The sequence below is a fragment of the Parus major genome, chromosome 3 (genome assembly GCF_001522545.3).
Source record: "Parus major isolate Abel chromosome 3, Parus_major1.1, whole genome shotgun sequence".
NCBI lineage: Eukaryota > Metazoa > Chordata > Aves > Passeriformes > Paridae > Parus > Parus major.
Genome location: NC_031770.1, coordinates 10,440,408 through 10,456,082, shown reverse-complemented (window position 1 = coordinate 10,456,082; position 15,675 = coordinate 10,440,408). Strand labels below are relative to the sequence as shown.

The following is a 15,675-nucleotide window of genomic DNA, read 5'->3' as shown; positions in this document are numbered from 1 at the left end:
GTGAATTCCAGTCTTGTAAGAATCTCCTCCTTTCCATAAACAACTTTGTCAGGGTGGTTGGGAGTCAGGTCTTGCACCCAAATATTGTGAAATGTTGACTCACAAAACAAGCAGCTCTGCTTAAGTCACTGCAAATCAATGAATCACTGAAGCAGACTTGTATCTGGCAGCTGAACATCACATCCCTGTTTAGGTATCCAGAGATAAGTGGAGCCTCACAGGCTTTTCTAGGTCACTTCAGTAAAACTCCATAAAATCCTTCCTCTTCAAATCACAACGTAATGTTTTGTTGAGAGCCTGAGACAACTGCTTTCTGGGAGGCAGGAATTACACACCCTTGGAATCTGACTTCTCCATAAAATGCTACCCAGTCCTGTGTGGAGAATATATTTAAATCTTTCTGAATCCTATTAAAACCTCTTTCTGTCAAGGACACACCAAAAACCTATTTTTCCCCTTTTCTGCAGGAACAAACAAATAAGGCATTCAAGGAACATCAGGGCTGGAAGGGATTAAAGAACTGTGGCCCTGCCTCCAGCACCTGATTTGAGTTGGGGAGGCAGTTTGTACATACAAGAGAAGGGAGAGCCAGGTACAGCTGCCATTAGGAATTGATCAGTATTTGTGTGTAGCTTTGGGCATGGGGGAAGCTTTTACTTCTTGCTGCTGTGATTTTGTCCTAAATAAGGGACCAATGCCTTTCAAAGAAGAGCCTAAAGGACTTAAGTGTTGGCTGGTAGGGAAGCCAGACTGCCCACCTTCAGTGATCTATTTTGTTCTTACTTTCAATATTGCTGAGGTTCCCTTTCCCCCTCTGTACTGAATATAGAATATATTGGAATTGAGCTCTGTCACTAAAACTGGAGAGCACTGAGTGATGGTGATTATGCCCGCATGGGCTCTTCCTGCACACTGGACTGTGATGCTTGTTTGGACTTTGCTCCACAGCAGTCTCCTTTGGCACGTCCTTGCACAAGATTTCTATGAATATGGCTGAGCCTTGTCCTGGAAATAAACATCCTTCAGTGATTCTTCTTGTCTTTTCCATGGGTTTTGTATTTTTTGTTTACATGGTGGTGCTTGATGAACCTCTGAGCTCAAGGCAATACGATCTCCCTCCACGAGGGATGCAGGGGGACTGAAGGAGCAGCTGCTTAGAGATTCCTGGCAGAGAATCTTGCCCTTGGCACTCTGACTCAAGGCACATGATTGTGTAACACACCCACTGGCGTGGATGTTACGTGGCTTGTTTGCAAATACTGGCAGCTTCAGCTGAGAGGTGCCTGCTGCTCACAACTGTCCAGCAGAATCCTCTTGGTGACCTCCTTTGTGAAGAGTGTCACACCTTTAGTGCCAGCAACAAAGTACTGGCATGGCCAGGGGGCAAATGTAATAGTAGCCACCAGTCTCTTGAAGGGCAGCAGAAAGGATGACAGAGCCAAACTCCCCTTGGTGCTGGGAGATGGTGCAGTAAGAGGCAAAGGTCACAAATTGCAGCTTGGGGTGTTGGGAAACATTTCATCATGGGGAAAATGTGCAGCCCTGGGGCAGATCACCAGAGGGATTGGGTGAACCTTCATCCTTGGAGGGGGTTTAAGTTTCTGCTGGACAAAGCCATAGCAGACCTGACTTAGTGTTGGCAATCATCCAGGGGGGTGGGATAGAAAGTGACTTCCAAAGGTCCTTTCCAGCTAAATGCTCATGGGATGACAATCTCCCTGTTGGCATTTGCTGTGGGAAGGCTTAGGGCAGAGCCAGTGGATTTGTAACTGTGGATCTGACCATGCTGTGGGAGGAAGGAAAACCCAAATGGCAGCAGATGACCAGGTGGCTCCCTGGCACCAACAAGTGACCAACAACACCAACAAGTTCCACCAACAAGTGACCCCACCTGCCTTTCTTCAGACATGGGGCAGCTGCAAGGACAGTTCTGTGGTGTGCAAACACTCCTTGCAGCTGGGGACCCACTAAAGATACAAGCAGACAGACATTTTCCCACTTGTAATGTTGTCATGGGGGGCAGGGGAAGGAAAGAGCTGGCTTGTGGCCAGCGAGCCTGACTTTCTGTGCTAGTTAAAAGTCAGTGTGAAAGCCTAAGTGTTGATTAAATCCCATATGCTCCCTGTCCATATCTTACCTAAGTCTGTCCAGAACATATGCAGATGTACTTGCTTGAAGTTTGTGCAGAGATGTGACATTAACTTCTATAGCAGCTCAAGGCTGCAGTAACTGAGAAGCTGTATTGCATCCAGAAATGGAATGCCATCCCTAGAGGCATGTGGCATGGTATTTAGGGACTATTCTGGACATCATTTTTGTCCAAAAAATGTATTTAAATGCATTTTTAAAAATAGCTAATATGTCAGATTGCTAGTCTCTGGCATTTGTTGCGATGAATCAGTGGTCAGTTATTTCTTGGCAGAGAAGTAAAAATGACTGTCTTGAGAAATATTGAAAGAAAACAGCATGTACAACCTAAAAGCTTAATGAGCAAGAGACCATGTAAACAACAGCTCAATTATTTTTTGGGGTGGTGAGGAGCAGGGGAGGTGGAATAATTTAGTTTAAAGCATGCTAGGCCTTTGAGGAAGAAATTGGAGCACTACAGAGGCTGCATGTATTACAGGGAGGCAGCTGTATTATAGTCCTTGGTTTGGGCAGATTGAACCTTATCTGTAATTTCAAAGGTTTACACAACACAAAAAAAAATGTGTTTTCAAGGGGAAAATTCAGATTAATCCTGCATCTTGGCAACCGGATGGGTAATTGTTATTAGTGCTAATGCAAAACTCCACTGCACTTGACATGATTCAGGGGCACCTAAATGTACCATTAGCACTAAACAGTGTCAAATTAATGAATCAGTATCCGTGCTTATCCTGAATGAGGTAATGCTTTTCCTGCTCAGAGATAGTGACAAACAACAGGAACAAGGAGCAATCTTTGCATGGTGAATTTCTGTCCCTCTGGTTGTACCCCAGGTGAGAAGGGCAAATTTGGGCTGCTAGGGGTATCAACTGACAGCCTTCAGTGCAAGGAGGTTGCTGGCAGCAGCTTTTGGGATGTGGAATTCCATCCTTTGCTCACTTGTTGGCACAGGGCAGCTGCCTGTGTGGCCTCTGGAGCAGACATCACTGCCAGCCAGCAGGAGCAGCTTGCCCTTTTTTGGCCTCGTCTGTGCTGTTTTATCCCAAGCCATTTTAGGGCAGAAGGGGCAGATTTGGCTGTGATGATCTGTTCCATGCCCTACCTGTGACACGTGTTCATTTTGAACATCAGATCTAGTTGGCATTTCAGTGTCTCACAGGCTCTGGATGCTCTACTCAGGACAGGATTTCTCAAGGGCAATATTTTCCCACTCTCTCTCAGGGAGTTCCCAGTAGGGGTATTCCAAGGATATTTTGCATTCTTGTGCTGCTTCATGTGTGGTTTGGTTGACTTTCAGTCCTCGGCAGTTCCTTGAGATTATGATTACAGTCTCTTTTAACATCCTTTGCTATGGAAACTGGTTGTAGTGCCAGGGAATTGTTGAGCAAATACCAATGCAGAGTTTATGAGGGCAAGGGATGCATCAATAGACATGATGTTTATGAGGGAATGGGGAATTTTTTTCATATAAACCCAAAGAAGAAGGAAATGCAAGAAGGGAGGATGTATCTATTGCCAGAAAAATGGTCTCACAAGGATCACGTAGCTGTTTTAATTTCTGTAACATGGAACATGCTGTACTTGAAAAAGACATGATTTCATTCCAATCTATGGGAACTTGTTATTATTTAGTAACTCCATGTTACCCTGATGGTGAGAGAGCAGCAGATGAGATTCAGTAACAAATCCCACTGAAATATTAAATATACCATTGCTCTAATTTCTGCTTTAAAAGGTCAAATGGAGGTAAAAATATTTGCTTGGTACTTCGAAGCTACAGACACGCATGGTTTGACTGACAATTTTGCCATGGCAGGTACAACCACTTGATGCAACAGGGTGAGGGGCTGACTTGCTTTCTAAACAACCCTGAGACACTGAAAATCACAGACTTCCATGTGGGCAAAGTAGGAACTGATCAACTTCTCACAGCTTCAAGGGACTTGAGCAGCTGTATGTGTATCAAAGTCCAGCTGGGGAGGGAGTGAGGGAGATAGATGACCTCTAGCAAGAAGAAACAATGGTATGGAAAAAAAAAATAGATACCGTATGGAAGCCATTTTAATCCTTGCTTTTAGCATTAAATAAAACCCCAAAAACCCTCTGTGCTGGTTACATCCAAGCTTTAGCAGAGATTTGGAGACCAAGTGAATTACTGGTTAACTCCTCATTGGTCTTCAAAAATATGCTACAAATGTCTTGGCTCCCTTGTCTGTGCTGATGCTCCTGTTTGGAATGTACTCCTGGCCTGAATCTTTCAGAGTTGCAGCAAAAACTGTGGCAGCATCTGCTCTGTGATGCTGGGCCCTGAGTAACCTGGGTCAGAGGAATAGGATTAGCTGGAGCTTTGGGGTGTAATCAAGCCTTTTCAGTTTTCTCTTTGGTGTAGTTGGGGAATAGGGTTTTTTTTACAGAGATTCATTCTTGATGCTGTGGTCATGCATCAGAAGCCCTCCTTGTGTGCTCTTTTTCCTAGAGATGATTAGCCATAAGCTGCTAAGTTTACCTTTGTCAGGTTGAATATGTATGACTTGTATAAAGGCTTGTATAAAGAAGTTAATCTACTCTAATAGCCAGTGAAACATGAGACATTTTCCTCCAAAATGCCTGCATTCCAGAAATTCAATACTGCTTATCAGCTCAGTCATCATGTGACTTGGAAACTTGACTTCGATCTTCTGGCTTTGGATCTGAAAGCCTTGCAGTGCAAAGCCACAGTGACTTGAAAGTGTGGTTTGGTCTCTGTGTAACTTCCAGGCAAGACTGTGGTGCAGAATAGGCAGAAGGCTGCTGCTTTCTCTACTCAAAAGCAGATTTGAGCATATCTGAGCACTTGGGATCCAAGCACAGCTGTCTGCATCAGGAGGAAAAATTGGTAGTAATAGCCTGAAAGGGTTTTGTGGGCTTGTAATAAGCCAAGAGAGTATTACATGGGCACACAGGGATTTCTTGTGCTCAGGTAGCTGAGTAGCAGACAGACATATCCTGCTTCTCAGCTGTTTCTGATGCCTCTACACACAAATACCCCCAAACCTCTATTTATTATTGGAGAGAAGTTGTGGTTTGTCAGGTCCTGGACCTGCCATCCCTTGATTTGGAAGGCCTGATCAAAATCAGACACACAGGCAGCTAAGGCTCCTCAGATTTCAAGCTAAGTTCATGTGTGCTGATATTTTTTTCTCCATAACTGAGGTTTTAAAAAGAAAAAAAAACAAGTGTTAACAGGTTGACAAACATTGGGCCTGTTGCTGTCTTGGGATCAGGGACTTGGAGACAGCTCATAGAAACCTCCAGCAAAACACAAGCCTTCATTACAGAGTACTTGGCATGCCCTCCTGGGCAAAAAGGGTGACAAACTTCTTCATTCCCATTCAGGTGATCCCTTACTAAAACCACAGTGGTATCCATACTATCCATACCATATTTCCATCACTACATATCCATCACTAGGCACACTGATCTTTCCTTTTTTTGTATAAAGAGGTACAGAAATCCCCCAGGCTGAGGAGCCTCCCACTACAGTTAACCATGCTTCATCCATGTCTTTGCTGCATGAGCTTGACCAGGTTGCACAAGAGGTGTCCATGCAGAGGCAGGGCTGTGTGGAGCCAGGAAGCTCCTTGCAGCATCTTGTAGGCCCATCCACCTGAGCTGGGAGCAATGGGAATGGCAGTGGTGACAGGAGGGAAAGCCATGCAAGTGGCTTGTGTGATGCTGAGAAGGGGTAGCTGACACTGGGAGCTGATGATGCTTGTCCAGTAGGTCACTGCAGTTGGTAGGTGCCCATCAGCAAACTCAGATTTTTTTTCTGAGGGGATCAGGGTTCTCTCTGCCACCCCCCTCCCTTGCCTTTTAGGGGGAAAAGTTGAAAGTTTTAAGCTACAATTGAAAATACAAGAAGAATATCTGTCAGTGTAACAGCTCTGAAGTACATTTCCAAATTCAATGTATTACACCCTGGTTTTAAAAGTTCTGAGAGGTCAGGACTTGCAGATTGCATCACCCTTGGAAAAGAGGTCTCCACCCTGAAAATCTGCTATATTCTCAGTGTAATGTGAACCAGTGACTGAGTCATTGCAGCTTTGATTTTTTTTTTTCTTTTAGTAACTTGGGTTTTTTTAATTAGACGTCTCTGTTCCTATGCCTGCCAAGGTCAAATTCTGTGATCCAGCCAGTAGATAAATAATTGGTGTGATGTAACTGCAAATAAAACAGCATTCAGTACTGAGAAATGTGAGCATCAAAAACCTCTAAGTAGGCAGCAAGCAATCTCTTAAAAATAGCTAATCTAAAAATAAAAGATTAGGGAGGGAAGACTTCAGAAGAGCAGTTAAGGAGCTTACATTGGAGACTAAGAACAGCCCTCTATCTGCAAAGTGTCTTTGCCTTTAGGCAATAAATAAGCCTTAGACCAGAGGCAGGGTCTCTGCTGTATCTGTTCACTTTCAGGGCTTAAGGCAGTCTTAGTCTGATGCTTTCATCCAAGGAATTCAAGGCTGACTTCAGCTGACTCAGGAGCAGAGTGAAATCGTGCTCCAGCAGGGCAGAGGTCATGTGGGGTTCTCCTGTCTCAGTGCAAGGCTTCTGTTTTCCTTCTCCTGAGCTGTGTGAGCACAGGGAATGGAGAAGCAGGCTGAGCTGCAGCAGTGCTAGCCCTGGAAACTGCGTGGCTCTTCCTATTCCTAAAGGACGGACTCTCCATACTTGTGGGAGGTCATGGATAAATTCCACTAGGACACCAGCAACAGCAGCCTAAAGCCAGCAACATGTCTACAATATCTTCAAACAAAAAACATTGTTGGTTTAAACCTTCCAGAAGTAGTGGGGGCTTTTGGAGCTGTGAAGAGTGAAGTGGGAGGCCAGAATGACAGTTTGCTGTTCCTTCTGAGGTGTTCACACAGATTCATTACACAACAGCATGTTCCCAGTGCTGGTGACACTGGATCAGGGCAGCTCATGTGGATACTCAAAATCCACCTAAGGCTGACCAGGCTGAGGAGAAGAACATTTTATGCAACTTCACTCTGCCAGGTTTAGCTTTGCCCTCCACTTGATTTCCGACTTGGGGGACAATTTCCATTGTGCTTCTACTCTGCTCAGAAAAGGAAAGCCCAAGCCCACTCTCTCACGGCTGATAGCCCCAAGCAGTAAAGAGAAACTTTTCTTTTTGTTCTGGTATTACTGCCAGGCCTTCTAGGGAAAGCAGCAGGACTTTGTGAGCATTTCAAAGCTCAGGAAAAAGCCCTGTCTTACCCTGCCCTGCTATGTTCTGCCCCACCCTGCCCAGGTGGATTCCTAGAGAACAGCTGGAAGCCAACATCTCTCTGACCATATTCTTGCCACTTTCCACAGGGAGTGTGTCTCTGCAGGGAGCTACAGCTCAACACTGTCCCTCCCATGTAAGAGTACTGACACAAGCCTGACTTTTGGTGGGCTTTAGTCCTTTAGCTGTGACTCACTCAGAATGTGGGGGTTAGAGGTAGACATGCCCTGAACAAACCTTACAGATGGACAGACTTTATCCAGAAATTATAGCAAAATGTGTGACTACTCCAAAAAAAAGCCCAAAATCCCCAATGTACCCCACCAAAATACATGGGGCAGGTAATAAGAAACTCTGAAAGGGAACAGAATGGAACATCCTTTTTAAGTCATAAAGATGCTCTCCTAGGACTGGTGGGCAAAATTAATACCAAAGCCATTGTCAAATCTAAGTCCTATGACTGGAAACTCAATTAAAGTAAAATTATGTGCTCACAACTGCAAAAACTACTCAGAAGTTCCCTGAAACAATACAGCTGCTGTGTGAGAGCAGAGGGTGATTTCCCTGGGCACTCTACAATCTCTGCCCTTCAGTTTCACTATTTATCATCACCCACCTGCAGAACACCAGCCCTTTAGACGACAGACCTGACTCTACTTTGATCTGGCTTCTAGGAAAAACAGGGTCATTGTAGGACGTGCTTATCTCAGGTTACTTTTGAACTCTTCGATCCAATCTAACAGATCTATAGGTAATGAGCTCAGAGCTGTGTGCTGGTGGTAACAAAAGCCTGCTACTGGACAGGGGAGACACCCTAGCAGTGTAGAAAGCCAAGGAAGTGAGCTCAGCTCCTAAACACTGGAGGTCTTCCAGTGGAGAGAAGTGCATAATTACTGCAATTGACACTTCTTGTTGTACCTCCATGCTATATCAGGCGCTGGAAGATCCAGGCAAGAAGCCAGAACTGTGACTGTTCTCCTCTGAATGTTTACTTCTAGTGAGGCTGGAGGCATCTTTTGGAAATTCCCTGAAGGCTCAACAGCATGAGAACATGACATATCCCTGGTGGTATTTATGTGTGTATAGATGGATTTAGGTCCAGATGTAACAATTTCCATCCAGATCCCAGGAATACAAGAACTGGAAACTCAGACACATGCTCCCTGCCAGAATTAAAGGAGTCCTTGCTGGCTGGTGTGTCCAGTGACTAAGAAGCTGAAGAGACTGTTGATCCTTTGCTTCAAGAGTGCAAGGGAATAAATAGCAGGGGACAAACCAATGGTTAAAGGGTGATTCTGCCCCAAAGGGAGACTGAGACATCAGCTTAGGAACTCCAAGTGTCTCTGCTGTAAATGCATTGCCATGGGCAGCAGCTGTGTCACAGCCAGGCAGAGCGATTGGGATGAGCAGAACTCCTGGGCAGCGGGAATGCAAGGGTGTGGGTGTGGGGACTAAAATAGGAATGCAGTGCAAGAGGAGAAGTCTGGCAGAAGGAAACAGGATGCTAGTTAAGGGAGATCCAAGTTGTGCTTAGGTGCATCATGAGAGCCATGTTACAGAATGCTTCATGCCTGCTCCTGAGTCACATAATGCTTTTGTTTTATTTTAGTGAATTGTGATGCAGAAGAGAGGAAATGAGGCCCCACAGAGCCCTACATCAGCATCCACAGTGCTAAAATCTTGTACAGAACAAGAATAATAGTGTTAGGTCCTAAAAAGCTTTCACTCTAAGTAGGTTCAAGCAGCAGCAGATGCCAGGGAAGTAGCCCAAAAAAGAGGAGAGGTAATATCACTCAGAGCACGGGAAGGCATGCTTCTGCACCCATTCTAGCAGGGGATCTCAAAGGAGAGAGCTGGGATTTGGTACAGAATTGTAAGAAAAAAAAAATCCTGCTCCTGCTTGTACTGAAATATCCCCAACATTCACACTGTCAAACCTTTGCCACAGTAAACTACTTTTTGAAAAGAAAATCAGTTTCTCCTGGAATCACAAAATTCTAAGACATAGTATTAACACATGAACTGGCTACCATGATTTCATGTTTAGTTTAGAAGTGACACCTTAAAAAGTCAGGTACCAGAAAAAGCAGGTCACAGCCACAACAAGGGATTCATATAGAAAAAAAAATAGAAGTCAATTTACTGGCATGTGGTACAGCAGAAAATAACATTTGGTCTTTGAAACTTCCTGTACCTCAGGGTGTTGACTGCAGCAAGCAAAAGGCTTAAACCTCTTTTTGCTGAAGGAGGAAGCAAAAAGCATTACTTGTCTTATGGCCAGGGAAGAGAAGGCCAAGCATATTTTTGATTGCCTGGCTGACCCACTTTTTGTAATGCAGATGATTGCTTGCTGCTCATAAACTTCACCTGTCTTGAAGAGAAGTACTGTTACCAGAATAGAGCTTATGAGGTTGGAGGAAATTGGGAGATGCCTGCTTGATTGTGGGTGAGAAAGGTAGATTAGCTTATAAATTAGAAAAACAGGTAAAATATAAATAGGGTTAACTCATGTTAACCCTAGAGTTAACCAGGAACCTGAGTCAGCAAACAGTTCTCTGTTATGGCTCAGTCCAAACTCTGAAAGGCATTAATCCTGCAGTTATCACTGCTTGGAGATAGTAATGACCAGGAGGGGTATTTCAGTTTAAGTGGAAATGACCTTTCAGAGGGAGGTTTACTGCTTTGAGTGATTGCCTTTGATATGGCAGAACACGAAACACACAATGTCTTTTAATGTGTGCCTGAAAACTTTGGCAAATTTAGAGGGACTGTAATACTCTTCATCTGATCAGCTAACACAGATGGATAAATAAATGAGTTTTAGGGTAACCAAACTCTTTTTTTTCCCCAGGTAAGCAAGTATATTCCCACAAGTATGCTAACCCTGGTCTGGCCTTGGTAGGAATCAGGATGGATAATACAGCTTTTAATGTGTTTTGCCTCTGCAGCTGAGCTACACTTTCAATGCTGTACTGTGCTGCACTGTGTCAAAGGACACAGCTCTAGTTAAAGGAGTGATGATCATGCAAAATGTTACTTGAGAATGCCAGGTGTCTTACATTTTATGGGATAGTGGAGTGGTGAAAAAGGGCTTTTCTTACAGCCTTCCTCTGCTTTTTGCTGCTTGCAGTGTTGTCAGCAAACCTCACTGGTTTGGAAGGAGTGGAGACGAGTTGCCAGTTGCTGTTTCATCTCATGGGTTTGAAGAGTTGTTTCTCACTGACACTGGCCCAAATCCTATAAACACTCATTCCTGGGGGAACCACATGAGGATTTTCCAGAGCAAAGGCCACTAAAACACTGTCTGCAGTGCTTGGGGAAAGCTTCAGAAGAGAAGCTAGGATGGAACCTGACACTCAATCTGTTTTAGTAACAGTGTCTCAAGCTGAGAAGTAAAATGCATGCAGTTAATAAATTTAAATATACTGCTATTTTTTTCTTGCTTTTAGTTCTGAGAACAAAGGATGAGTTCATGGTGAGGAGTGATCTCAAAACACTGACGTATAGACTACAAACTTTGGTTTAATAGTTTCTGTTAATCAAAAGAACAATCTGTAAATTCAACAGTGTAAAAAATCAACCTTGTTCACCTCTCCTTCACATCCCTTCAGCCCACTTCCTGGTTTAGCTTCTACTCATTCAGCTGCTACTCTGCTTTGAGGTACTAAATTAACTTTGAGCTATTGTGCAAGAAAGAAGGAAGTAGGCAGGCTCCCCTGCGGTGTGACAGTGGGAAAGGTCTGAAAAAACATGAAAGTGCAACTTCTGCTGTTTGTAAGACAGACTTTTTCTTCATGTTATGTATTAAGTATTTAAGATGGTTAGTTGGTAGGTGCACATTATATTCAATGACATGGAACTGTACAGCTTGTACAATCTGGCCCTGAGACTGTCAGCACTGAAAAATCTCATTGTGACAGAGCTGCAATAGTCAGAAGATGCATTTCCTTTTCCCCAGTTGACTCTCAGAAGTCTGATCTTTGGTAAATGTCAAGTGGGGGTTTAATTCTGAGTTTCCTGGCTCTCACGTACCTTCTATTTTAACCAGCTTCAGACATGACTGCTGGTATAGTTTTATCATCTGCTAACAATAAGATGCTGATAAAAGGGAGCGTAGTACACACTTAGAGACTTGCCCTAGATACTACAGGCAAACTTTATCTTTTTGCTGATAAAGCAGTTCATAAGGAATAAAGATTAAAATGTGTAGACTACAATGGTGGGGCTGCCAGCACTGAAGAACCTCCTCATTCTGGTGAGGGAGAGGAGGGAAATGAAGTTCAAAGATTTGGCTGTCCACCCAGTATGACAAATAGAAACTGGTGAGCTGTGTATGTTTGTTAATAAGCACTAAAACTTCTTTGGCAGTTCCATTTGCTGGAGCTCCTTGCTTTTCCAGGAGCCACTGGTGTTCCCCACTGCCAGAGCTTTTCTAGTGGCAGACTTGGCATGATCCAGTGGGGTGAAATCACAGAGATGGCTGTTTTCTGGATGCTGTAATATTGCATGTGCTCTCAGAGCTAAATAAAGCAGATCTGCTGATGTTTTGCATTCCATAGCTCAGCTCCAGCTCCAATTCCTGCAAGGAAATGAAGGAAATGAAGGGCTGAGGTGCTGCCTTCCAGGTCACACAACTCCTCGAGAGGGATGGGTAGTTCTTGGGGACAGATATGATTGGCAAGAGGTGGTCTAGCACTAGAGCCGAGTCCAGGGCTAGTTACAGCTCAGGATGTAGCTAGATTTGCATCTTCACTTGTGCAATGACCCCAAATGCCCAGGCCTGGCTCGAGAGTCACTGTAAGGGCGAGGCAGAATCACTGCTGTGCCTGAAACACAGATCCAAAGGCTCTCCCTGCGGAGACCTTTCCCAGCTCGAGCCAGCTCACCTGCGAGAAAAACAAAACCCTCTTGGCTGCACATTGATTTTCCTCCTTTTAGTGACTTCCTCCTAAACACATCCATTTGCCCTCAGTAACTCCGAAGTCCAAAAGCTCTCGGAAAAAACCTCCCGGCTCCTTGCCAGTGTGTCTCACGGGATGCGTGCCGAGGAGCCCAGCCGGCTCTCCCCTGGCAGCTTTCCTGTCCGGACGGCGGCAGGGCGGCTCCTTGCCCTCTGCCCTGGATGTCTGGCTGTGCCGTGCACACGCTGCTCGCTGGAGAATCCACGGGTGCCCGCCACACTCCCCGCAGCCCCGGTGAAGAGTCAGGATGTCTGTGTCGGTGTCCCGTCCATGTCCTCGCCAGCACGCCTGTTGTGCCTGTGGCAGCACACACCGATGGTGCCGAAGCGATGGGGCGCCCCGAACCTGAGTGTGGTTTGTATCCCGCTGCTCAGCAGCCTTTACGAAGCTTCCACTCCGCCGCCTGCTGAAACTCCTCGGCGCACATCTCCTCCACGAGCTCCGTAAGCCCTCGGAGGAAGGCTGGCAGCTTATGTGGGCGTCGTGTGGGTTTTTTCTCAGCCCGCGCTGTGATGTTTGCACGCTGCAGCCCCACGCTCAGCCCCGCTCAGGGCTCCCGCAGGCTGCACCTTTGTAAGGCGGCGGTGTACAGCGACCGAGCGCCGTGCCAGGCACGGGACAGCGCCAAAACCTCTCCCCTCTGAATCCAGAGAGACAAACCCGAACTGAACGTGTTTTGAGGAAAACCTGACTGGAAACATTTTGAAATCCACCCGCCCCCTTCTCAGCCGCAGCCCCGCGGGGCGGGCCGGGCCCTGCGCAGCCGCTCTGGCCGGCCCAGGGCGGCAGCGCTGCCGCCGCTGCCCGGCTCCGTTCCAGCGCTGCCCCTGCTACCGCCGTGCTCGGGGCCCTCCGGTCACGCCTGCCCGCAGCCCAGAGGCCGCTTCCGCCCGCTTCCCTTCTCCCTTCGGCGGCCTCGGGGCGGGAGGGCCCTCGCTGGGCTCGGCAGCGGCGTGGAGGGCCCGAGGCGCGACTGCGCGAGTGCGGCCCGGCCCGAGCCGCGCTTTTCACTTTCCCCGTCTTTACACTCCCTCCTCCGCCGAGCTCTGGCTGCTCGTGGGCTGCTGCAGCGCTGTTTCCCCTCGGGAGCTGGTGAGGGGCTGGGCCCAGCAGCCACAGGCAGGCCGCGGGGTGCTCCGGCTTTGGCCTGCAGCGTTCTCCTGCCCCGCAGCATGCCCTGTGTGACTCCTGTCGCACTTCACTGCCGAGGGAGTGCTTTCTGAAATAACGCGTGAATATTGCCTGCAGGAAAAGGGGAAGGAAACGAGGCTGGGAGGAAGAGAACCCCCTCACCTGCTGAGCCCGGCAGCCGGTAAGGGCAGTGCCTCGCACCCTCCTGTCCCCATCACATTCTGTAGCAGTGCTGCCAGCCAGGCAAGCCTGTGCAGGACAGGCCTTTGGGACATTCCTGGTAGCTGTGCAGTGCCACCGGCTGAGGGTGGCCCAGAAAACCTCTGGTTTCTGCCTGAGATATGTCTGTCCTGGTTGCTCACTGAAAATAATCGAGGTGATGGTAAAGGAAACAGTATTTGGGTTTTGTGAGCCTGTGTTGTACCCTACAAGGGTGAGTTTTGTGGCCTTCTTAAAACACATTTCCTGGTTGAGGTTTGATGGAACAGGCTGTTGACAGCAGACATGGCTAGGTAAACCTGTTGGGGAAATACCTGCTCTCCACAGGAGGGAGGGACGGTTGCCAGCTATTACTTCTCTGCTTGATGGGTTTTGAATAAACAGCCCATCTGGCAGCTTCTTGTAAAGAAAATCTTGCTTTTACTTCCCGTTTCCTGGAAGCCTCCGCTGCTGTCAAAGGGTTCAAGGGCATAACTAGATGTGCTCTTTGCGATTCCTAGAAAAAACTTTTCCCCTGTACCAGACCCAGCAGGCAGTGGTATGTGTGATGACTGGCTGTTGACATTGGCTAGCATGTGCACTTTGAAAGGTCACCCTGTCCATCTGCCAGATCAGCTGGCACAAAGCATCTCACTGACCTGCTTGTTTCATTCCAGCAGTCTGGCCTTGACAAACCATGAAGGAAGAATGAGGGAATCCTGAAGCAGCAGCAGTCTGATTGCTCCTGGACTTTGCCCAAAGGGACTGTTTGCACATCAGTGCTCTCTCTTACCAGGTATGGCACAGAGGAAACAGTGAATCTGTTTCATTTGTCTGAAGACTCAGGGCTGAGCCTTTTCTCACAAACGTCATCAGCTGTGGTCTCACCATCAGTTTTGGGGGTAGGACTAGAGGGAGCTAATCCTGAGGAAAGCTATTTTTTTGTTAAAGCTGCTTTGTTTTATCTAAACCTGATCAAAACAGGACTAACTAATGTTGTTAGTCCTGTTGTGGCAAGACAGGAAGGGGAGCAGCACACGCAGCTGGCAGAGACATCCAGGGCCACTGCAGCTCCCATCAGCCTTAAGCTGCTGTGATATCACACCAGCAGCTTCTATTACTGTAATTTGCCTTTTGCCCTTGGAGGAATAGAATACATTGTGCTTTTGGTTTTTTAGGTTTTTTTCCAGACCAAGGCACTTTAGTTCTCTAAACTACTCTTAAAAGTAGTACTTAAAAATGTGTACTACTTAATGCATACTACTTAAAAGTAGTATACATCATAAACACAATATTTGAGGAAAGTTTTTTCTTCTCTGTGTTCCTTATGCACAGATCATTTATATTTTGGTACACGAAGAGCAATAGAGGAGTTTCCTTCTGTTGGGGGAAGATACTTGTGTACTTTGTTATGTTTTTAACCTTCCACTACCTTTTTCCTGGAATCTTTCTCTGAGTGCACAGACCTTTTCCCTGCAAGGCAAGGCAGTTGCTCTTCTCTGGTATCACAGCCACCATCTCTTCTCTCCTCATTAGTGAGTTGCCCAGCATTTTGCAAAGGTCAGAGGTGTGTCTTAGCTAAAATTTCACTCAGCACAGAAGCACCTAAGGAATTTTATTTTTAAAAAAATCTGCCTGGCTCTATTTATTTTTCAATACTAATAGATTTTGGGGATTTCCTTGCCCACTGGATGTGGCTGTCACATTTCTTATTGATAGTACCCCCAAGACAAGAATTTGTTGTCTTCATTTTATAGAAAAGAGGATAAATATGAGCCTGCAGGTCAGGCCATTGCCTGACCACCATATCTGATTCCTCTGTCTTGTCACTTCTACCTCACCAAGTTGTTTTTTTTTTTTTTCAATGCTCTTCTGCCTCAGACACTGGTGTGACTTTGCTTGGAGCTGCTGGACTTGAATACTTTAGATCCAACCTCTCCAAAAGAGTTGCCTGTTCACTGTAGCCCTTGATGT

At 46.2% G+C, this 15,675-nt stretch overlaps 1 protein-coding gene across 1 annotated transcript in view; it reads left to right on the top strand.

The window, feature by feature from the left end:
* Positions 1 to 13,134: 13,134 nt before the first annotated feature.
* Positions 13,135 to 15,675, top strand: part of SHLD1 (shieldin complex subunit 1) — a 34,675-nt gene continuing 32,134 nt past the window's right edge. Inside the window, exons 1-2 of the mRNA XM_015621396.3 lie at positions 13,135 to 13,684; positions 14,379 to 14,497. The gene's annotated coding sequence lies outside the window, so the exon portion shown is untranslated. The remainder of the gene's footprint in view (positions 13,685 to 14,378; positions 14,498 to 15,675) is intronic.